The sequence below is a fragment of the Ciconia boyciana genome, chromosome 8 (assembly GCF_034638445.1).
Source record: "Ciconia boyciana chromosome 8, ASM3463844v1, whole genome shotgun sequence".
Classification (NCBI taxonomy): domain Eukaryota; kingdom Metazoa; phylum Chordata; class Aves; order Ciconiiformes; family Ciconiidae; genus Ciconia; species Ciconia boyciana.
Window position 1 is genome coordinate 6,959,670 of NC_132941.1, and position 25,746 is coordinate 6,985,415.

Consider the following 25,746-nt stretch of genomic DNA (forward strand, 5'->3'; position numbering starts at 1 on the left):
TTCTCCAGTACTGGACCTCCAATGCACCTATATCTGATTTATCCTAGAGTCAGCAAGAGGAAAAATAAGCCTACAGCTTCAGGTACAGCAGAGAAAGAAGTGAGAAACACAAATAAGCCCAGCTCCTTGTGCTTTCATTTTCACAGAAACACTCCTTGTAATGAGAAAAAAAAAAAAGCCAGGAAACATGCTGAATCATCCAAAATGTTGCAGATAATGATTCAGACCTTGCTGAAACGAGATACTCATTTCTCTGTGCCATTTTCATTCTTTCTTACAAATTGCCTGAATCTTGGACACAGACAGAAGAATTTCTTTCCTTTACTGCAGTTTCTCTTCTGTCAGAGAAGGCACCATAAACCAGTGAATGCTCTCTGTTAGAGTAATCAGAATAAATGGACAAGACATTTATAGTAGTTTTGCTATAATATATGTGGCTGCCTACTAAGATGTTTGCTCTACCCAGAAAATACCCTTGCATGCTGACAGTTTGATATTTTCTTTTCTTGACCCAAAGAAAGGACTGATTTTTGAGTGCATGGCTTCCAACACAACTCCAGGAAAGGCACACCTTTCCAGAGTAACACTTGTCAAAAAGGGGCTGGTATTGCAAAAAATAATAATATCAATGTTTATTTGGTTTTGGGAAAGATGTTGTGGGTTTTTCTTACCAATGAAAATAACCACAAGCACCAGGATCTGCTTTGTTTTCTTCCATTTTGAGTCCTCAGTTATTGTTTTCCTTTTTCTTTCTGTTGAGACAGCAAAGAGCACACACACAGGAACCCTGGAGAAAAAAAAAAAAGGAAAATATAGATTAAGAAAACTTTAAAAATTACACCTGAGATGAGTAATTTTTCTGAAGTTCGATTTTGATTTTCACGGGGCTTTTTCACTGGAATATCAAAATATATGGGGAAAGAAAGTTAATAATGTTTGGACTATAATAGAATATTGACCTATTTTACCTCTGAGAGAGGGGAGGAATAAATCTAGAAATAAATCTAACTCATAGTACATCCTGTTGCAGTCAGCGCTTTTCCTGCAGCAAATAGGTGGGAAGCAGTGGCCATCATTACCATCATCATCATCATTATTATGATACTTAGAAATGTTAATTGTAGTTATAGTGCATGCCAGAGCGAGCCGTGAAGTGCATTTTAATTTCTCACAAAACATCCTAGAGGTGCAAATTAGACAAAAACACGATTAAATCTCTTTTGTCTGTATATTTCCATGCTGATTTTAGACATTTTAAAATTTAACTTTAAGAGAAAAATCATCAGTGAGAGCAAGATATGTTTGTGACACAAAAATAATTTTTTAAACTAATTCACTTACAGGAAAACCTTTCCTGCTTGATCTAAAGGATGTTCTTGGTGCTCCAGATGGACTCTGGACCAGAGGTGTGCTGTGCAAGGCTTTGTGCTGCGAGATTCAAACATTTAACAGATAAACTGATTCTTTTATGAACAAACACGTCTGTTAATTGTTTTCTGTGATATAAGGGTAATGGATGTATTAGCAAACTCCAGATTCAATAAAGGAGAAGAGATAAGCTCTTGTTGATAACAGTTTAATTCGTGCACACAGAGGATACAGGGGAACAACACATGAATTAAACACCAGGTACTAGAGACCATTTAGGGAAGGATGTGACTGAGGGAAAGAAGTAGACTTACTGGGAGTAGAAATGGAAACAGACTGGGGGCAGGGAGTCATGTCAACTTGTTGCTTGTAAAGAGCTGGTATCAGAAATTATCCTCCTTAACCACCATATTAAATTAGTAGCTCATTCATTGCATGTGCTCATCTGTGCCACAGATGGGTCCCTTACCCTACCAGGCAGTCATCGACGTACATCCAGAAAGGCAAGACAGTTGCAAAGACAGGGAGAAATGAAGTTGCCTTGCCAGAAGCCTTGGGACCACACTGCCAGCAGGGCCAGATCTATAGAGGAAAGACAGAATAGCTCTAGGGATCCAGCCTGGATGGTCTTGCTTTGCCTTGCTCATTTTCAGGTAGGTCGTTGGTTGGTTGGTTGGTTAGGATATGCAGGACACCTCTACAAGAACCATCACCATCTGTGAGTGGCCAGTGCACGAGTTACCCTGTACTTCTCACCTACTGCAAACACTGAGATTGAAGAGGCTTTGCTAACCCAGCAGGAATAAAACAATGGACAGCAGGGAGGGAGGAAAGACTTTAAAAGATGAAGAGATGCTATTACATCTTGCCATAGTCATGCATATATGTAACATATCACTGTCACACTTATATTTTACGTCATTGCAGATGATGAAGGGTTTTCTTGGGAAAATGAGCAGAGAGGAGACTGGAACAGAAAGGAGTCTGAAGACAAAGATGCTTCCATGGTCTGGTAATACACTAAGAGAAGAGGAACCAAGTATCCAGGATTTTGTCATGAACAGAGTTTGTTAGGGCAGAATTGCTCAAAGTGCTGCCTGAGGAGAGATGGTTTACTGAGCTATGGTTAAGATGTATGAGTGTCCAAGCTCTCCCTCCATTTGGCTCTCTAGAATCAACATTAATGTCTCCTAACACAAAGAGACATGAAGATCTTAATGGATGGCCCATAGGATAGGGTCGTAACATCTGTCGCAGCAAATGCCTTGGCTGCTTTGCCATTCTGCACTGTGAGCAAGTAATCTTTTCTTCCCCCCCAGCCCTCTGAACCTGTTTCCCAGATTTACTTGGCATTCTTTTTCCTCTGCTGAAACTTTGAATTCAAACCTGGGGAAGTTCACACCACACAGTCTCTTGAACTTTTAAGCCAGTATCATCACATTATGGGTTTTCTTGTACACTGGGGTGTTTGTGATAATTGAACGAACTTAACCTCAGTCAGTTTTGATTTCATGTCAGCAAAAAGACTCGGCAGGCCTTCATGAATCAGGCTTCCTTCTTCTCCTCCACTTTTTTCAAAGTCCCTTCTGACAAAACCAAGGACCCTTGGGCAATATTTCCTATTTATTTCACTGTCTGAAGCTAATTTGAACAGATGCACTGAGAATGACAAAAGTTAAACAGCCTGAAAAATGGGTTTCCAGCCCTAGAGGCAAAAGTTTAAACTACTTTTTTTTTTAAGTTTTTTTTTCTTCTTCTCTCAAAACAGCCTGAGAAAACCCTGCTGCTGAGCTAATGGTTAATTTAGAAATTGCTGCATTCTCTTTAACCAGGTTTAAAGTGATGGTTCTGTGTTTCAGATGCAACAAAACAACTAGGACATGAAGTAATTGTGCATCACTGTCGGGTATCAACAGTCAAAGAAGGTGAAACCATTTGTAAAATGCTTCTATTTTCCAGGGCTGATGTACCCTGTAAGCCATTTTATTCTTTCGTTACTGCTCTCCTTAAAGCTCACTCATGCAGTTCAGGCAATTCACATGCAATGAGAGCTCTGATCCCGCTGCTTTCTTGAAGATCTCATGGTACTTTCTGAAGAGTTCCCTCCCAAGTCAAATTCTCCCTCTCCATCCAACTCTCCTTTCCTGATTTTGCCTCTTTGTCTAAGGCACAGATCTGATGTGCTACTGTGCTGGAGTTAACCAGAAGTGCTTCACTCTAGAGACAGTTGCATTACAGCAAGGGGCTACTTTGTTCCTATGCAAATCATCAGAACAAGAAATGAGTAAAGGTAAAATATCTTTGAACATGCATTACGCTATTAAAAACGAACTAAAACCTCATCATCATTTGGAAAAAAACTTTTATGAGGGATCAAACGCACCCATTCTTTTTTACTAAAATAACACTGGGTCATGCTGTCCACTATTGCATCCTTGCAAGAACTTAGGCAAGGGCCTATGTGATCACTTAAAAACCTCTGATTTTTTCACCCTGTGTTTTATGGTGTTTTCACCTATCCAAGAATAAGCATATACAGCACCACATGATTTACAAGAGCTACCAAATGTCACAAAAATACCACTAACAGCCCTGAATACAGCTAAAAATTACTTTGCCATCCAGTGTGTTGAAACGTGTTTATACAAAATGTGTATTAAAATTTTCAAAGAATATAAATATGTACAAAAAATAAAGCCTGTTCACAGGATACTGAGAAAAGTTAGACAGGTCTAAAATCATCAAATGTTTGCAATTACTAATTTACCCAGTTCTACTCCTAACCATCAGCAAGTGGGTAGTGAGACTCCATCAACCACTTTGTTTTCTTTTGGTTGTTTTGTTTGGTTTTTATTCTAATTAAAGACATCCAGAAATGTTCAGGGGTTTATTGGTCTTCAGAATATAATTAGAGATCAGATCTAATAATGTTACTCATTCGAGGAGATAAAGGGATAGCACTATTAAAAAACCACAGCCATTCAGGAAATGCACTGATAAATTAAAACATTTATGTTATATATGTGTTGTATCCACACGCACATACATAAGTGTGTACGTGTATAAGAACATTTGAATATTGAATATTAAAATGAATATTTCTCATTTAGCTTTGTAATGTGCTGTTGCAATGCTTCAGAGCTAAGCCATAAGCAACGAAGAAGCAGGTGGCAGTAGCTAGCTCATGTTTCTGCTTATGCCAAGGCTATGGCTTGTCCCCATGCCCACTGTGAGCAGTCCCTGGAGGAGCTGCGTGTGATACGCTCGTGAGTAATTGCAATCAGTATCTCTGAACGATCAGCCAATAAAGACCACAATGCATGGCATAGATCAAGTGTCAGCAACTTCCGAGGTACCTGGGTAGCACCACTGCAATTATTCCTGGTTTTGGTTCTTTCCAGCCACTCAGAACTCACATGACTTGTTCAAATTCTTTGGAGGTTAAAAGAGACCGGACACAACCTGCTGTTGTCAAAGGCAGACCTTCCCCCAGGGACACTGAAGTCCCACTCCCATCAGCAGCAGCAAAGATGATGCAGAGCAGCTCTGTTTGGCTCCTGCTCTGAACCAGCCTTTGAAGCCCAGCTCCTCCTCACTGATGACAGAGCATTCATTTTCAATCTCTCTCCAGTTGTGGGCCTCTTGGGCTTCTCTAATGGCCTCATGGAGGACATATAGCAACATAAGTCTATCAATAATAGACTTGTTTTTCTTAGTTACATTCCATGTGCCTTGTCTGAGTAGCTCCTGGACTCCCAGCACCAGCAATGTGAAAATCACCGCTGCGGAGGCTCAGGTTGACCTTTGTAGATCCTCCTCTGGAGAGCAGGCACTGTGTCTCAGTGCTGAATCAGCATCTGTCAACTCAACAGGTTTGATTAGACCTGGCAGGAGATCCTGTATTATTCCTATCAGTAAATGCTAGACACAAGCCCATACAGCCTTCACGCAATTTGCTCCATTTCTTATTTTCTTCATCCCTTACATCGTTCTGCTCTCACTTCATTCATATTGTAGCTGCACTCTTTCACTGCAAGCAAAGGAAAACATGTTCAGTAGTAAAAAGACCTGTTCTGCTAGTTAGGTACTATCTGCTACAGGGTAGTTTTGTTCCTTATGCCTGAGCTAGTGCTTCTATAGCTAAATATCTGACAAGAGCATCACAGGAGAAACACTGAGGCCACCAAGCTTCAAGTCACTCCTGCTGCTTCAGCATGAAGCTGTGCCTAAGCCAGGTGGCTGGAGCTCGTGAAGTGAAATTTGGGGCCTCAGAACGAATCCTGAAGCATTATCTCATCTGAAGTCCTGATGACTGGGTAAATGCCTTTCAAACCAAAGCAGCGTAGCAAATTTGAACACTTCACCTCTCTGATAGGAAATCAATGCCTACTTTTAGTATTCAGCTTCCAGACTAGATTTTCCCTCTCCCTTTTTCCAAGCCAAGTCCCTGTTCTTCAGGCAGCTGCCTTCTGCTTTCCCAGAAGAGTTCAAGTAAGGGCTGGAGTGAAGGAAAATGATCATCGACGTTTATGTCACAGTGAGCAGATGCAGGTTAATGACAGATTGGTGACAGCCCTCACATGGCAGGTTCCTGCCTGCACTGTCAACTTGTAGCATATGAAAGAGATGCTGTTTATGGCACTCACAGGTCAGCTTTGCAATTTAAAACACTTTGTGATACTGTTTTCAAAATCTTCACACTCAGTGCCAAGTGAAAAGCAAGCGGGGAATCAAACATTAAACGTCTGCAAAGCTCATGACAGCAATGTCTGTGCCAAAGAAATCTGGCGTGTCTGAACTCCTCGTCCTGAGAAGGTTTTTTTTCCCCCTTTCTCCCCCACACTCTATCTTTCTTTTCTTCTCAGCTTCTCACCACATCCTGAGGTTTGAGTCACTGTGGGTTGTACTTTTATCAACAATGAAACAGAGACACCTTTCACAGCTGCTGAGCTGGTTTCTTGCTTGGAATTTGGCTTTATAAAGGCCAGTTGTTTGCTTTTGGAGAGTTCACGCACATGTGTACACAGCCTCAGACTTGCACACAAAGAATCGTCCGTTTGCTCGTGCTGTAGCAAAACAGCACAGCCGTACACCGCTGAATCTGTCATCAGAGGCAATTGCTGCTGTCCTGTCACCTGGGAGCAATGAGGTGATGGCACACAGCAAAATAAAAAATATATAATAATAAAGAAACAATGGATGGTGAGCCTTCCCAGGATGCCAGATACACTGTGAAGCAACAACAGCATCAAGATTAATGTTACTGATTTGGGATCCTTACAAGGAAAATTCTTTTTAGACCTGCAAAGTCTTTTTAGAGCTGCATTTGCAGCTTCTCATTTCAACAAAGTTTCTCATCCTGCTGCATTCCCCAGTCACAGGGAAATGTTATTACCTGGGCTGGACCAATGGGTGGGGCGAGTCGCTCTTCCAGAAGCACACCCTGCTACTGCCCCACACAGCAGCCCCTTCCCACATGTGCCGATACCTCTCAAAACTAGCCTGTTTCTGGGGCATTAGAAAACTTGATTCACTTTCCTTCTCGGTATCCCTTCTCCCCCCTGCATCGCAACCCTAGCACGCTGTTTTTCATTTTCACGCTGCCTCTGCACTTCCTGATTCCCTCTCGTACTGAAAATGATGAACTCCAGCGAGAACGGCTCTTCTGATGGTATTTCCTGCCTGTCAAACAACAGGAAGCATCAGAAACCTTGTGAGAAAACCATTTCTCATGAAACTACTAGGTTAATAAGCTGGGCCCAGATGGCTTGGATAGGTTTGGAGAGCATTCACGCTAGTATCTGAGCGTTAGGATGTTCATCTGAACTTTTGATCCTGTTGAGGTTTGGCTATCTCTTTCAGGTTCCACGTAAACTTTGACGCTGTCTACCATGCTTTCTCTGGCCAAATGCGTTTCACGAGGAGGGTACTTTCTGATCAGCTTAGGGTGTGCACAGTGCTTTGAGCTGCTCTAGTTGCATAAGGATACTCTCTCAAGGCATTGCTTCTTGTAGTTTGCTCTGACTTGTGGGATTTTAGGTAACACATATCCTGACAAGTGGGGATCTGTGCGAGTATGTTGATAAATCCCTTCGCTAATCCCTTTGACATGAGCAACTGTTCATTCAAAACTCTTCCAAGTAAACAAAGTGAAAATTTTCTCCTTCAGTGTGTTTCAGTCATCTAAAACTGGGAAAATGAATTATATTGTGTGGTTTAGTTCACCCATCAAGAAAATTGAATAGGAAACAGTTGAATCAAAGAGTGTACGTCGTCCAAACTTGTTAATGAATATTGGAAGAAAAGACTTGAAAGAGTCTAGGTTCACTTCCCAAATAATTCACGAATCACAAAAGGAGCTTGGAAAAGCAGTGGGTTCCTGTTGAATTTAGCATCTACCCTTAACAATAAACACATGCTTAAATCCATGTAAGACGAGTGAGACTAAAAAGTGCTGAGCTGGGACACTATCATGGAACATTTTCGGCTGTTTTCAACCCTGGAATTTTTTCCCTGCATCCTGCAGATGCTGCTGGAATTCCCCGAGGCAGCCAAGGGCATTTGGGTATTCATTTTTGCATGTCAAAATTTCCCCACAGGCTTTGCAAAACTTGAACCAGCTCTGCTTTGTGTTTGTCTGAATGACAATGTTAGCTACTGATTTCTCTTGGAGATGGTATAGTTCCAAAAATCAAAGGTTCAATTTTGTTGTAGTGGTAAATGGAAATAAAAGACAGGCAAACTACCAATTTCCTGCCTGAAATGAAAGTAGCTACCGAGGTGCAATAAAAAAAGTCAAAGTTTCAAACTGCGTTATCCAGCAGAGCTTCTCAGGACATACCTGAAAGTGTCTCTTCACTTTATTTTTCTCATCTATTCCCAGGTAGACCAGACTTTCTTTACTGTGATGTGTTGGCAGCAAATAACATTTCATGAGACAGATACAGTCTGCAATGTCCTGTCTGCTGTTCTTATTAACAATTTTTCCCCCTCATCTATGTCTGTTTCATCTGAAACAAACAGTCTACATGTCAGATGTTCATTATATTGATGATGTCCCACTGACAACCAATTTATTTTCCTGCCTGCACCTCCAAGAATTGTATTAGTAATGATGTCTATCTGCTCTAGAGATGCTTTGTAAAAACTGATGGTCTGCCATGAGGATACTTAATTACATCTTCTTAAAGGAACACAATTAAGTTTGCAGGTAAAAAATTGCTCTGGGGTTAAAAATGTATTTTCAAATTAGTTTTCCTGGTGGGTAGGATGTTTAATTTTCATTTCAGTAGCCAAACTGGAGAAGTGATCTGAGAGATCTGGTAAGATGAGTGCTCTCAAAAGCAGAGATGATGCCCATCAGAGATGTCTGTCAACCTTTAGCCAATGTGATATTTGGTGGTAAAACAACATACACATATGACACACAAAATGCTCATCCTCGACATGGGTGTGTGTTTGCCACTGAAAATATAAGTACATGGCATTCCCAGCTTGCACGAGCCTCTGTGGCACACTTGGCCATCTCATAATAGGGGCGCAGGGCTTGGGGCACCACCGACATTTGGTTCCTTTGCCCAGAAAGGGGCAGTGTGAGGATACATTGGCCAGGCAGCAACCGACTCATTCATGCAAGCCAGCAGAAAGTCTTTTGGTTCTCCTGAATCCTCCATGGGAAGCAAGGGACTTTCATCTGTGGTTTCCAAACTGTCCTGACTCTGGTAAAAGTTAGACTTTCTGCAACAGCTTTGTTTGACTCCTTCTTGGGGTCATTTATCCTTTCAGCTCAGACTGCTCCAATGTCTTCCACATCACCTCTGACATATTTAGTTTCCACATTAGCTATAACTTATTTATCATTTTTAGCTGAGCAATTCCTTTCTGAAAGCAAATCACTTTTTCATAGCATTTTGGAAATGAACCCAAAAAGACGCCTGAAAAGAATGTCATGAAAATACATGTAGCAATACTTCCCTGCAATACAAAACATAACTCATTTAACATGCAGATCTCTTCAAATGCTAGAAACCACCTGCTTCCCAAAGCACACAATTCTGTAGTCCAGACCAGAAAATAAATAAAGTGGCTACACACATACATACACACACACACACATATATAAATCCTTATCCAAGTCTATTTTAGCAAGTCAGAAATGAGAAACTGTTGATGTGAAAAGGACATAAAGAAGAAACTCCTTTGTGTACTACTAATTTAAAAATAGTCTATCATAGTTATTTCCAGAATATGTCAGCATATAATTTAAAACAAATGTTTTGGATGAAAACTGAGCTTTTCAAATTACTTGTGGCAAATAATATTTATAATAATATTGATTTTATTTATGATCTTTTCTCTCCTGTTTTCTGCTAAGCCACTCATTACTGGAACATATTTACTATAGAGTTTGGACAAGCAATTGCCAATCTGTTGTCTTTTTGCGAATTGTACAGTATGATATTTTGTTAGTTGCTTTTAATAATAATGATTATACTGGTTGGCTCAATCGCATGCTAATATTTCTGTTTCTTGACTGGAGATCCTGAAGGGCTTAAAACTAAAAAAAAGACAAATAGTAAATTATAATAAATGCACTTCCAGGTGCAAACATTTGGTTGAAAACAATGAATTTAATGAGTTTAATGCATTGCAACTCATTAAAAAAATACTGCAGAAATTGGGCAAGTATTCATCACAATGTGACCAAAATCTTCATGCTGACTAAAGTTTCCAGTCTATTCATGGGACCATTTGTGAACCAGGTTTTAAGTACTATAACTCTGCCAGCTGACTGAACAACCGAAAAAAAAAAAGCCTCTTCTGGAAAAAAGCTAGATGAGACATTCGAGCTGGGCCATATTTGGGAACGCTCGGAATATTCTTTGCCTCCCTGGTTCTCATGGCTGGAGACCCCTCTCCCCTGCAGATGGGGCTGCTTAGGCCACTCTCTTCGCAGGTTAAAAGTTTCCTCACCAAGCTGGTCACCCCAGAGCACCAGATCCGATAGATCTTATCCATTGAGAAAAAGCCATACTCCAGCGCTACAGATTTTCCATGCACGTATAAGAGATTAAATCAAACCTCCAGATACAAAAAAACCTTCTGTTCTTTAGAAAAGTTTGGATCCGGGTTTAGATCCAAACTCCACAGCTCAGGATCATTGCCAATTCTGTCGTGTCATTCCATCCCTCTTTCTGGACACAATCAATAGCGGCCGTGCCAGTAGAAATGAGTGTTAGAAGCTGTTTTTAGAATTCTGCAAATTTGTGTGAAAGCAAAAAGGAGCAAGAATCCTCAAACTGAAGCCTCACTTCACAAAATTTCCATCTCCATTCTGCAGGCTTGGGGTTTGGACAAGATTCAGTTTTAAGGTGCTTAGCACACAACTGACCACCTAATGACTGCCGCACCGGCCAAGACCTGGTTTTGCTCCATTTCAGCAGAGTTTAAACTCATCACTGAAATCAATGGATGAACTTGAGATTTCACCATAGTAACATGCAAGAAAAATTTAAGGGCCCTGGGAATTTGCTCCTTTTGCTAGATTTTGAATGCTTTAGTCTAATTCTTTACTACATCGTATTGACCCTAGCACTAAACCTCTTGAAATCAATGGATGGACCAGCTTTGATGAGCTCTGCATTCAGCCTATTCTGAGAAAAGCATCAATCCTTCATATTACAAGAGGAATGAAAGTGCGTGGGTAGGTATGCCTGTGAGAAAAATGTTTAGAATTATTCTTGTTCTCTTACTCATTTCAAACATTAACCACAGAATTCATGCACTCTTTATAAGCAAACTATCTATGAGACTTTCATATGAATGAGCCATAAATATTGCATTCAGTCATGTTCCTGCCACATTATTAATAGGTATTCTGTTTACACCCACCAGATTTGATAGAAAACATTGCCTGCTCTGTCAGAAATACACAAGAACTAGCTGGCACCCATGAAATAAATGCTGCTTAATGTAAATTGCTTCAGAGCTAGACTTACAAAATGTTTATTCAAGGCCTTGCAACAATCTGTTTGGATACACCACAGCTAGGGAACACGTCAGCTACAATGCTGCCGAGCAGAGGTTCCAGTTAAATCATTTTAATGGTAATATAAGCCATGCTGCAAAGAACCCCTTGCAGAGACTGCACGCCATACCGTGTTTAAGAAAAGTTGATTTGTTATTTAGTTTTCTTTAAGGTGGGCTGATAAACTGAGGCTTTTGCTGGACACCCTCAGCAGAACCACATGGAGCCTTTTGGCCACAGTGCATCCCTTGGAGTGAAAAGCTGGGTGGAAATGGCCGGAGACACCCCCCCAAACACCTCCCCACTGTAGTGCCTCCACCTGCATTCAACACTTTACCAGTTTGTCTACAAATTAATTTTAAAGGTCTTTGGGGATTAAAAGAAATAAAAAATCGCTATATGATACTAAATTATCTGTTTATCTTGGGGTTTGCAAATCACAAACTTTTGTGGGCACCAGGACTGAAAAGTCACCTTCCTATATACAAACCAGTAACAGGCTTTTCCACCTGAGCATCATACAAGGAATATCACATCTGAATGACAACCTACAGGTAAGTTTTCTATTCTCCAGTAGCAGCACCATCTAGGGCACAGCCTCATTATTGTCGTTTATTTGTTTGCTTGGAGGCAGTCTCCCAAGGATCTAATCAAATAGCCCATTAGAGAGTCTGCACACAGTGAAGAGATCCTGACTCAAGGCACTCACAGCTGGGTGCTGCCCAGGAGACAACCAGGTGACGCAAGGCAGTGGTGACAGGAACCCGATGTCCCCACCAGACCGTGATGAGTGGTGGAATTGATGTGTGACTGGTGTCGTGGCACATCGGTTGCCAGTCACAGCTAGAGCGAGCTGTCGGTGAGGCGCAAAGGGAAAAAGCACTGATCTGTAATGAGCCCTGACTACACCGTGGGAGAGATCATAGGTTTTTTCTTTGTTTCTAAGCTTGACTCAGCACAGAGCAGGTGCAGAGCTGGCAGCCAGGAGCAGCAAAGCCTAGAAAATATTGAGCTGAGCAAGGAGAAAATGATGGTGACCTGCCATATAATTGCTCTGTGGATAATCTTTCCTCCCCAAAGGTCCTGCAGTGCTGTCTTGCAGGCAAGCTCTCTCTTCAGTCACTCCCAAACCGAGTTTATAGGATTGGAGAGGTTCATGGAAATCAGTGCAGCTTCCAGATTTTAGGTAACAGTATTACCTATGATGGCCTACCCCGTTCTATGCAGCTATCAGACATATGGTTGCTACTGGGCTAGAGCCACATCTATCTCACCTGGTTTTGGTCTGATCTCCTGATTTTTCTAATCCCCACTGCCTTTAACTCATTGTCTCCTGTTAAACTGATGGACAGGCTTGGCAAACACACCTTCTTAAAAAAGAGAATTAAAAAAGCAATGTCTAGCCAGGAAGATTTTAGAGATGTATGTCCATGCATCTGGAATGTAGCAAACCATGAAACACCTGTGCCTCCTTAAAGCTCCACTTCAACCAGCCTGAGGGTGCATAAAGACAGTGCGGCAAAGGACCAACTCAATTGCCCTGTAGGTAATGTACCAATGTTGAAGGAAGAACATTTTTAAAAGGCTAGATCACTCTGCTCCTTAAGCTGCCTTGTATTCTCCCTGTAAATCTGGCCACACTCACCATGACTGATCTAAAATATTCCATTTTTAATTAGTTCCAGGCTCACAAATGTGATTGCTACATCTGCACGACATAGCAGTGCCAAATCAAAGTCTGAGGCTGATGAACGAGCACTGCACAGTTTAAAGACCTGTTGAAGGAGAAAATAGGGCTACTCTGCTATTGGAAATGCCTTTTGGAAAGTTTGGAACAGCCAGGTCTCCACCTTGATCTCACAGCCCCATTAAAAATGAGCAACTGGGGGATATTCTTCAACTTCTCCCAGATTAAAAAAACAGCTTTCAGAAATAATCCAAATTCATAAATGCTGTGCTGTTCTGAAGATGTCTCTCTGCAGAGATACTACCAGTAATTGTATCGGGAGGCTGGGGAATACCTTAATTCACTGAAGTCATGTTCTGAAGCGGTCACTGACTGTGTCAGGGTCTGGGTTACTTTTTCACTGAGGGCATCCCGCGACACAGGGGTGGAACAACCATCCCGTTTACTCCCAGGTGACACGCTGAATTTCCTTTGCTCTCTTTGGCACAGTAAATCTCTACCTTCAGTGTCCTCTTTTGGTAGTATCTAACTTGATGCTGTTTCTTTTTCTCTGTTAGACCCATAAACTGTTAATAAGGGTGAGACCTAAATGTTGATAGGAGGCATGTTGTCCTGATACCTGGGTGCAAACTTTTCTCCATAAATACAAGTCCCTTTACCATGGTGTTCTGTTAAGCAGCCACTTGAAATGCAAGACACTTAAGGAGGAAGTTAAAGAATTCATTGAGAAATGATCTTATAAGACAATAACATGAGAAAGAATGCATCACTAATAATAAAGCATACAAGCGCGACTGATAGACAGAGAGACAGATAGACTGAGAGATAGTCGTGAGTACTATTCTGTGGAATTTTATGCCAACTGAAACTAAAGTTTTTGTGGTTCACAGAAATCATTGCTGTCCCTAATTAGATGTCATGACTAAGCCATCATAAGTCTGTGCATATGCTATTCTTTTTTTTTTTTTTACTTTTGTAAATGTTCTGTGTTACTCTTTTACTCTCTTGAGAGCAAGGCTGAAACTCTCTCACAAGGACTAGGAGGTTAAATCTAAACCATTACAAACTGTGGCTTACATAAATCTAACCATATGCACTTTTGGAATGTCTCATATTTTAAACTACAGGTCTGTGTGTAACTGTTCTTGCTTTCAAGTCTCAAATCCAAGAAAATACAACTCTGGATGTCTCTCTGCTCTAATAAGATCTCTTGTGCAAGGATACTAGCACCTGGCTTCCCATTGCATCAAAGCTGATCACAAAATCATTTTGCTCGCAACAGCTTACAGCTGCCCTGGCTGTGGGCTGCTTACAAAGAGGTGCTGAGGTAGAGTATGAGACTGGAGGTTGAGTTCCTGAGGGTGAATTGTCTAGAGGCAAAGTGCCTTTGCTTTCCCGAAGACCGAGTCTCTGGCTAGCTGGAAAGCAAGCCTGCTGTCTGTTTCTGCCTTGCCTTGTCAGGATTAGCAGTACCTACCTGGGATCTGCAGTGTTGACCATGGCTGTCAATTAAAACTAAACACATTTCAGCGTGGCTGCCAGCCAAAAACACAGAACCTGCCAAATAGTAAACACAGAAGATCTGTCTAGTTTCAAAACAATTGTGCCACCTCTGCGAGAAGAGTGTGCTTATAATTCCACTGTAATCTAAGGGCTGCCTGTGCCAGTTCCTAGTTGATAGACAAGGTCTTCAAAAGGAGCCATCCAGAGCTCGGTCTGCCTGCTATCAGATCGTCTTTCTTCAATTTGAGGATCTCCAGAATTTTTTATTTTGTAATAAGCTTTCCCAAAATGCACCTGATTCATAGCAGAGTCTTTGCTCAGTAGAGAAATGAGGACACTAAAATGCATCAGACACAAATAAAACCAAAGGGCTTGGTCAAAGACCACAACAAGTGGATTTAGATTTCTAGCATGGGTATCTATTTTTGATATTCCATTAAAGAATCAATTAAGCTTGTGCAATTAATTAATAAGGGAAATTCTTTTTGGTAAAACTACTACTGGGGGCAAAACTTTCCCATAAACTGTATTATGAAGTGCACATGACAATCATCACATGGTGGTTCAAACTAACAAAAAGGAGTATCGACTATAAAAATAGTCCTCTGCAATTTCTAAACTGGAAATGGAAATGGATAGTCAGCGAAAGAAATATGTCTGAAATAACAGTGATGACTGAAAAAGATCTCAGAAGATGGAAATAGATTAAGTTTTGCCTGAAAGTTTTGGGGCATTTTGACCTTCCAAAGAGAATGTCTCAAAGCTACTTGTGCTTGTGGCAGCAGCAAAGAAATGAGGCTCAAGGAAAATCCGCTCATCCCACCTCCATGGGCCTCTGATCCAAAACTTAGCTCTAATCCTTTGCAACTTGGATGCAAACAGTTCCTATTGCCTGAACTATTCAAGAGCAATAGGAAATACATAAGAAGAGATCACAGGTGCAATGAGGAATGGTAACAGCCATACAAGCTGCCCAAAAGGTGGTACGTAAGCAGGCTTGCACAAAGAGTTGGGGAGATACTAAGACGAGCGGAGACTTACTTCCTGGCATCACAAAGGCCAGACCTTGGAGTGCTGTAGAGTTCTTATTTTGGTTTGTAAATCATCCTTAAAACCTACAACAGAGGAAATATGTCTTTAATTTTATATTTAAAATGGAAAGCAAACAAAGATGCCAGAGCACATTCTACTGTGTTAAACTGAACTTGGTAAAGCCTATGACAGCCATGTTTTCTTTTGCCAGAGATATCCACTTGTCTTTTCAATTAGGCTTAGATTCAGTCCAGAAACACGATGATGCTGGGCCTAAATAGGGCTCACATGTTCCAGCTTTCACCATTATTGCCTCAAATCTCAACTGTGAAGATCTGACAACATGATGGGACAGGCAGATCAAGGAAAAGAAATATGGAGACACTAATAACTAAATACTCTACTTCAATCCCTGCCTTTCATTCTGAAAGCCCTTAAAGCACATTACAAATTGGGTTCTTTAGCTCCCCAAACCATTTAATTCACCGATGAAATAAAACCAAGTCAAGAGGTGGGATAGGGAGGAAGGCAGAGAAAGAGACACATGTTTAACATCAGCCTAACAAAATAATTTTAAATCAGGAAAAAGAAAAGAAAACTAACAAATCCGAAGACTTATTTATGTAAACAGCAGATACTAGGACTCTCACCTCTTTACTTTGAGTTTTCTGTAATGCAGGTAACAGTTCCAAGACTCATAATTTACAAAGTTTTCAAAGTGTTTTGGCAGCCCATAGGGAGTAAAATATTACATGTGACTGGCAGGTCTTCACTGAATGCTCCTCTGCCCATCCAGGAAAGATCGGGACTGGCTTGCTGCAACAGCTTTTCTTCAGGGAAGTACTGTAACATAAACTCTCAATCTAGGCTTCATCAAGGTATAGCAGGATGCCATAGTCACCCTGACTTCTCTTATTTTCTGAGTGGGAATAGCATCATTAAGGAGGGAATACTGTCAGAATCAGTAGCGTAAAATATTTTTCTATCTCTACATATCTGTATAGCAACAATTTCTTTACTGTGAAGGTGCTTGCCATCTGTTCTTCCATTTGAGCATGATGGGCAGCAGTGGCATGGTATTTTTGGCAACAAACAGAAAAACAGGTTGGCTGTCTCTGGACTTGCCTACCTTCTCTCAGCAGCAGCCTCAAACGCTGTTTTGTTTTGACACGTGTTTCCAATAAAAACACAAGGTTCGTATTGACAAGAGGAATGCTGGACCAGACCACTGGCATTTCAGAGCAGCCACAAATCCTGCTTTCTCTGAGCCCCCAAGGGTCAATTCCACGCAGCAAGAATCCCCACTCTCTAATTATTCACGTTCTTCCACAACCAGCCTCATTAGCTACTGTCAGCTGAGGCTGATTTTTTCAATTATCTAAAGAGACATTGTCAGCTCAACTATGCTCTATTTACATACATAAAATCAATAATCTCTTTCCCATTACCTCTGCTATGTCTGCTTTAAATACTGCTCTGAAGTTTGGATATGGGCAGTGGAGGTTTTCTTCTTTACTGTAAATACCCCAGAGAGATGCTCTGGTGACCCATGTAAGGGCTGGGCTACTAAGATGTGTGAATGAAAACAAAGTGTTGCCACTGGGATATGTTGCTGGAACGTCCTTAGTTTCATGGCTTAGCTAGAAGGTCGAAGATTTATTTATTTATTTATTTATTTATTATTTATTCCTCAGAGCTGCCATCTAAGAGTTTGTGATCTAGAAAATGTTTTGCTCCTGACTTAGAAAGGGGCTATTCCTGGAATCTAGCAAGGGATGGAAGATAGTCTAAGTGACGGAAATAGTTCCAAGAACCATGGTTCCTGGCTCCCTGTTATAATGCCAAGTGATCGGGCATTAAAGAATCAAAGTCCCAGTCTGTGTTTCTCCACCACTTCCTCTTAGAAATCAGTGAGGATCAGGAAAGGCTACGAGGGTCCCTTGCAATTCATCCATTTGGAGGAGGTATGTACAAGGTCCACATGGTCTGGGAAGGCATCATGCCCTTTTGTACCCTCAGGTTGGGAAGAGAGGAATCCCAGCTTGCTCCCTCTAGGCATCTCTTCAGGTACACAAAAATGGCCCTTGCAAACCCTCTAGCAGGAATTACAATGCCGTGAGCTGGATTTTCCTCCGCGTGTCCAGAGACCATCATCAAAAGGATTAAGAAGAAATGCAGCCTGCGTGAGCTAAATGTCGCCAAGAATCACACAAAATCCTAGCAGAATAACTGGGAAAAGGGCATTGGCTCCTACTCATCTCCTGCAGGGGCAAGAGAGACATTTGTAGCGAGTTGCCGTTGTTCATCGATCTCAAAGAAATGATCCATGTGTTAAGAATCATGTCTACATAGAGAACAAGGAGTATAGCCAAGATGACTGATACCATGGGCCTTTTCCTCCCGCCTTCCAAACAAGTAAAATAAGTATGTTGTGGAGTTTATTTTTAAAAATAAATTCGACTCAGATTCCCAAAAACAACCAAAGGAAAACAATCATAAAAACCACAGAAAAAACCCACTCCTGAGACACATTGGTATTACACGCCATGAATTACCATGTCTTCACATTTCATCTCACACTGGCACAGCGATAATAGAAGCCCGAACAAATTTCTTGAACCAGCAAGTCAGGCTCTCAGGAGAACACTTCAGATCATTTGTTGTCCTTCTGCTTTGATGTACTCTACAATCTCACATGAAATTAGGCTTCGGTGGGAACGGCCCGGCTCAATGTACCAAAGGCAATGGGCTCCCCTCCTAGGAAGCTAATCAAAACCATCCAGTGTCAGCAGAGGGAAGGCAAAAGCAAAGAACGAGCAAATAACTAAATACATACAATTGCTACTCCTTAAATAACCTTGTCACGGAAACACAGAAGTACAGAGATAACTCGATCCTTCTTCTGAGCAAACACACTGTGCGTATTTAACTTGACAGGTTTTTAAAGGCCCATATTCCATAGCTTTCCATATTGTCCTCAGCAGGACACAACTAACAGTCTGGAAAATAATGTCTTCTCTAACTTCACTGCTCCCTCCCCCACTTTTTTTTTCTTGTAATCATCCATATTATTAATAGGAGGCAGCTGGTTCCCATTAATGTTGGGAAAAGTGGTCTATCTCAGGAATTATGGTTTAAATTGGCTTGTAGTCTGGGGGAATTAGCCATCTGCACCTGGCCTAACATGGATATTTTCAGCCATACTAATCATAAACAGGGCTTTGTTCTAGTTGTGTCCACTTGGGTCTCTCACTCTGTCTTTTTTTCCCCTTAGAGAGTGAAAAAAAAAGGGGGGGAAAGAAAAAAAAAATCCCATTAACCCTTTCACAGAATTAATCAAAACTTAACTGTTTTGTTAGTGTCTTGTGTTTTATTTTGTGTTTGTAACTAAGCACATCATTTAAGTTTGAATGAGGCCCAGCACAAGTCCTGTAGTTTTTCAAAGGCTGAACAAAATTGGCAAGAGGAAGAGCCAGTTGTTTGGCAAGACAGCTGTGATTTAGCAATATCTTCATGACGTCCACGTGAAGCGTAATACCATGTGGGCAGGAAGGGCCACGCACCAGAATAAAGCTGGAGAGAGGGAGGGTTGCGGTACATAAAGCAAAAACACCAGGACATTGCAAATTGCTCTGAATAATATGTGATAATGTAACGGGAATGTAGGTTTTGGGGTAGTTTTTTCCCCCCCTCCCGTTTTACGTCCATGTTTGGCAAAATGATTGTGTTTATCTAGCACTTTTGGGCTGAGATAAGAAAAATGGATTCAAAGGTGAGTGAAAATAAATTACATCATCAGGTCAGATGACTGCTTTCTTTGTCTCGCAGACTTGGCAGTGCAGGTATAAGCTCTATCCCATCCCTTAACTCTGTAGGGAATCCATCCACAAATGCAGCTATAGGAATAACTGGTTTATTCTACAGAAGAGCCTACTCGAATCTTTGACCGCCTTTTTTTTTTTTTTTAACAGCTGGATCTTTACAGAGATTTGTGAAAGACTGGACTTTCTCTCCTTCCACATCAATCTTCCTGCCTTAGTAATTATAAATCGACAGTGTTAATGTGTTTAAAAACTGTATAGGCAAAGTCTGGGAGGATAGGTTCATCGATGGCTGTTAAATACAATGATCTGGACATGATTTTTGGCTTGAAAGTCACTGGACTACTGCACGCTGGAACCTGTAAGGCTCTGCCAAGGCACTGCTCAGACTGCTCACATCCAAATCTCCTATTCTCCCTACAGACAGGATATTGCATTAGCCATGACGCTGTAGATGTTCGTACATACACAGTTATGAGGGGTTGTCTTGCAAGCAAAAATACACACTTTAATCTGAGAGTCACAGCTTCATCTGTATTTTTTTTCCCCAAACAAAGCCAGCTCCATTGGCCACTTTTTGTGGTGCAGCATCCCTCCTCCACCCAGACTTACCCTTGGACTAGTGCACTGAGGTGCCCAATCCAATCTTGAGCCAACAGTCTCTCCAGTCCCGTCTCTATCAAATGCCAGCCTACAGGTCCTGGCAATGTACGTCTCAAGCACACAGAGCCAGAGAGCTCCTTACAGCCCCCTTATGCTCCCACCTGGCTGAGTAGCTGAGTCTAACGGGCTTGTTTGCGTGCTCACTCATTTTGCAGGATCCATCTGAGACAAGAAGCAGAAATGCTGACCTCTCATGCAAGAGCCTGTTGCCATGCTAATTGCAGCTTCTCTGGGATCAGGAAGTGCCAAAATCTCAGAAAGCAGCCTGGATTGGCCTTCCAGGCCAATTCAGAGTCTCAAGAGGCCCAGATAGTTTGGATAACCTACAGTCAAGCATTACAATTTATGGGAGCTTATCCAAACCAAACTCTGAATCAAGTCACTCACCCATCAGTAACCGAAACACCTCTCAGAACAAGGTGTGCTGCCAAGTACTAGCAACCAGCTATGAGGTGGGGCCAGGCAGCATGGCGATGGGGTAGCGTCAGCTAGAGATGGACTTCTGGAGCCAGGACTTGGAGGACAGGGAAGGTCCAATCACCCTTGTATTCAAACATGAGCAAACGGGTGGCAGCAGAAGGGAACGGAGCATAATGGAGGTAGTTTTTATAAGCAACTCTGTGAACCCAGTTTAGCTGCCCCCGCACAGATGTAAATCAGAAGGAACTGGTTCATGAGAGCAGGGAAGAGTACTGAAGCCACAAAGGGGAAAGCTGTAAACTTCATCCACAGTGAAGGTCAGTGTAGGTCCCAGGGGGTTGCAGCTGAACGTCTGTGCCCCATCCTCTGCTGAATGGCTCTACATGAGCACCTGCCTGCATGTAGGGTTTAGTAAAAGGGAATGAAAGGGAGGAGGTGGGGGCAGAAAGTTATACTTAATCTTGGTCACCTCTTAAGACTTTATTGAGACAGCCACAAATTTCTGGAAATGAGATTTCCCACCTCTTCAGGGAGCAGGATTTAGGTATAGAAGCCAGAATAACGAACGTTGCACAAGAAAGGTATATTAAAAACAAAAGAATAGCAATGACACAACTCCAATAACTGAGAGAAAAGGCACCTGCAATCCACAGATGTGTCTGTATTGGAGCTGTGTACAGCGTCCATGATTCAGACACAGTATCTCAAGGCAAATACAAACCGAAAGCAAGGACTCCCCGGTGACTTGCTCCTTTGCCTTACTTCACTCACAACAAACCAGTCCATGACTTCCACCTGCTCTTAGTCTGTCTCTCTTCCTAATCGACGACCTCAGAGCTAATCTACCAGTGCCTCGTACACTGCAAACCTCCTCTCCATCTGTACACTGGCTGGACAGTTATACTTACTTCTTCTCCATGACAGTACAGATCACAAAGTCCAGAACAAAAAGTGCAAAAGCCAGAGACAAAGTCTCCTGGCTGAAGAGGTGCAGCTGTGGAACAAACTTGCAGAGGAAATGAGACAAATCCAGTTAAAGCACCTTTGGGAAACAATGAAAAACATTCCTCTTTTCCGTCATAAGCAGGATGACATTCACAGCATCACCATCCCTCCACATCTGAAGGAAAGAGATCTTTTTAACCATAAAGACGACAAGAACCAGAGATATCCCAACCTTGCTTTTGCTGAGCTTTTTTTTTTTCTCATGAGAAACACTCAGATATTATATTGCTGTGATAACCAGAAGGATAAACCATCAGGAAGCTCAGTATAAGAACAAGGAAAATACTGATGGGAAATATTTCAGGAGGTTGTGGAGCTGCACAGTTCCTTAAACCTGTATGGGAGATGAAGTGAGACTAGAGAGTGTACAGACAAGGGAACAACTTGGGAAGATTAATTTCTCTATCATCATAGCTGTGTAAAGAGCCCATGGGTTTAATGCAGTACATGAGGATTCGCAGAAAGGCAGAACAGTAACCTGTGCTAAGGGCAGCACTAATACGGTGTGATCTGGAGTGTATCACAGGTCCTTGCTACAGGTCTTTTTCTGCCTGAGCCCTGCTTCTGATCTCGGCACTGTGCTCCAGGTTTTTTCCAAGCATGATATGTTCCCTCTGGGCCCAAAGAAACTCAAACCTAGCCCCTTAGGCTTGTTTCTTCTCAAGAGTAAAAACGCTAAGACTCATGTTCATAATGCTCTTTCTTACCCTTCCCATCCTCCCCAATTCAAAAGATGCATATCTTGCTAGGCATCTCAGAAATCACCACTGCTTTTGGCTATTTTTTTTCCCCAAAGCTTTACTGACTGTCTTGGCACTGGTTGCAATTGTTTATATAGCTGTAACCAAATGAAAATCCTGTTGCCATTAGCAATCCTGCCTAGCTCCCTGTGTACCCCTTCTTCTACGATGCCAGCAGTGCTTTGCTTCTTTTCCCCTGAGAAGTTACCTCTCAGGAACACGCTTTCTCAAATAAGGTTTCCAGTCTTGCAGGCACTAAAAGGGGTGCCAGACTCATGGGTATCCACCAAGCCAGGGTTCCTGGGTGAGGCTAATTTGACCATGGGACATGTAGTTATTTCTATTCTTCCTTCTTGATCCTTGCTGTCTTTATAGGGAAACTGAGCTGATAAATTCAGTCTTCTTCCAGATGCCGTAGCTAGCTGAAGGGCGCTATGCAGCCACCGAGCTCTGGGCAGGGCTATCACCCTGGTGAAGAAACCCTGAAGAAGAACTTGCTTTGTAAGAGTGAAAGCAGAAAAGACGGATAGGTGCTGAGCAGCACCCGGAATTGAGAAGCCTATGACATCTGTTAGTTGCATACATATAGGGTCAGAAGACCTGTGCAATTCCTGAGAATTCCTGAGCTTATGGGAGCAAACCACAAAGCCTTAAATGTCAGACTGGTAAGAAGGAGATAAAATGTGGCAGGGATTTGACTGGGGCAAGTACTCTGAGGAAATAGGAAATAAACGCCTGACCTCGAGTTTGAGTGTGTATGGTATAGCCCAGATGATGAAGCAGAGATTTTAAATGAGTTTTAGTGGAGATGGAGATGAAGAAAGGATGAAAGAGAGATGAAAGAAAGGAAATCCACATACAGATGGGCTAGCAGGGTTTTTACTTTTGGTTGAGGTTTTTCATTTTGCTCCCTCTGTTCAGGAAAATCTTGAAACAAATGGGTAATAAGCTGACGAATTAATGAAGCCCAACATTTATTCTCCATTGTGACAAGAATAGCTCGGCTTCAAAGCAAAAGGCAGATGGGCCACAGCTCGGTAGCAATCAGAGGCTGCCACAGAGAAATTAACCCACTGAAATTAAGGTGGAGAAATCAAGAGCCCAAAGGAGAAAGCTCTTATGTGCACATTTAAGGATAGGAAAAAAATAGCTATAGGGACTGGGAACACAATTTATAGCTTTTGAGTGCTACGTCTCCTTCCAGTTTTCCCTACATGTTGCTCTCAGGTTGTCACCATCACCCAACAGCTATTTAATAATGTACCTGTAACGAATGTATTTGTTTCCATCTCATTCCTGCATTGCTGTGCACATCCCCATCACAAATAATCCTCATCGGTGCATTTCAAAATCAAATGTCCTGGAACACCCTGGATCTTGGAGACTGAGCTTACCCTCTGATCATTGTTGGTGCTTCAAGAAGAGGGCTTCATGTCTCCAGCCTCATCATGCAAGGGCCTCTGAAAATCAAAAGTTTAACATGCTGCAGCAAAAATGCAATCTTGTAGCAAAATAAACAGAAGAAAAAGCTCCTAATAGCACAAAGACCTAATTCAGGGAGTAGATTTCATTATGGGAATAGCACGTGTCTCTCTTACAGACCTTAAAGTATCCCACACACTTTGCTTATTTCAGAACCTGATTCCATGAAACGAAACACTGCAGGATAATCATATTTATTTGTTTGGTTTCCCACTTTGTTCAGTTATCCCAGCTTAAATCTAAGCCAAATGTTACACTAAAAAAGCCCCATGGATACACATGTTTTTTGATTTACTAACAGGAGTAAGAAAATAGGTTACAACAGCCAAGACCAGAGGTCCTAATTTGTAACCATTTATCCTCATGTAGTTAAAGGTCACCCACAAATTATAGACTGTGGGTTCTAGCACCATTTTATATATATAAATATATGTGTATATTTACAACCGCTACATACTTATTTTCCACAGTGTGGTGCCCAATGTTTCTGCTACAGCCTGAAATGGAGCTGCCGCACCGGAGGGCTGACTGGTGCTATATTTAACACAGAGAAAGTTTTTTCATTGGGTGGAAGTGGGATGGGAGGAGGAGGAGAGGTGACATGGTAAAATCAGTTGTGCCTGAGACACGCAAGGTAACTGTTGTGGTTCGTGAGCTAAATGGCTGCTGGTGTCCCAGGTGAAATAGAGAAACAAACCTAGAAATCCAGCCCATTAAGAAACCACTCACCAAAACAGAAAAAAACCCACCCTGATTTGCAACTATTCTGATCTTTTTTTAAATGAAGGAGAAATTGGAATTACAAGCGGAAGCACTAAACATCAGAATGTCTAAATAAAAACAAGATTTGTGAAGAATTATAAATTTGAGGCAATATTACTTACATTCTCATTTATGATGCTTTAGGCATGAGCCTTTCAACGTTTCTCTGTAGCTCCTGCCATTAGAAAAACTGAAAACCTGCATTCTCAGGAAAATACATGAGTCTGCGAATCAACACTTTAAGAAAAACTGCAAATACTGTGGGACTAGCACTGGAACTGTGAAAGTGGGCAATAAGCCTGTATAAATTGATTACCCAGCAAGTTTATATGGTTGGTGAAATTATTAAGGAGTAATTTGTAGTCACCTACAAAAAAAAAAGAGATATCAGGTTAAGCAGATGGTGTGTTACCGTGCAGTGAACACTTATGCAAGTGAGATGTAGTCTCTAGATTATTTATAACTTGCTATTGGAAATTAGACTTCAAAGCTGACCATGCTTTGAGTGAGGGTTGGTCTAGATGACCTCTAGAGGTCTCTTCCAGCCTGAAATACTCTGTGATTTTAAGATTTTGGCATGTATCTCTCTTCAAGTGGGGGAAAAAAATAAAACATGTTTTTCAAAATGCACAAAGGAGGCAATCCTGGTTGAAAAGTGAGAGGTGAGGAAAAAAAATGAGGTTTTTATGTTTGGGGTTTAAATGGTATCCTCCCTGCAAAATACTTTTTTGAAGTTTTGACATTTTCTAAGCAGTTCTTCACCGAAATTATATAGCCCCTTGAGTTCTATGTTGCTAGGTGAGGTTTATTGCAGGGTTGCTCGCTGTTGTAAGGAACTGCACGTACTCTGCACTATTAGAGCTTGCTGCAGTAGGTACAGACTGCCGCCGTCTCCCTTTGAACTCCTCCAGCTCCTTCTCTAGTCTGCTAGTTATATTTCTGGTTAGACTTTTCATGAAAAGTCACAGCAAACTTCCTAAGTCCCTAAGAGTAATTTAGGTTTTCTTGCAGAACCAAGTGCCCTGATTACTCTCTTCAGGAAGAGTAACTGGAGAAAATACCAAACCTTGTGTTTCTTACAAAAGAAGCAGATTTGTCTCATTTAAAAACCATCCTTCATATTCCAGCTTTAAACAGACATTTCTCACTTTGCTTTTTCCTTGCTCTCCCCCTCCATCCCTCTGCAAGCACAACGGCCCCAAGACAGCTGAGATGAGAAGGTCAGAGAGCAGCTCA

General features: G+C 41.6%; 1 long non-coding RNA gene across 1 annotated transcript; it reads right to left on the reverse strand.

Annotated features, from left to right (window-relative positions):
- Positions 1–670: 670 nt before the first annotated feature.
- On the reverse strand, positions 671–24,881 carry LOC140655765 (uncharacterized). The gene is made up of 3 exons (XR_012043856.1): positions 24,633–24,881; positions 23,661–23,726; positions 671–787 (listed from the first exon to the last, which is right to left on the reverse strand). It is a non-coding gene; the product is annotated as an uncharacterized lncRNA (long non-coding RNA).
- Positions 24,882–25,746: the final 865 nt, after the last annotated feature.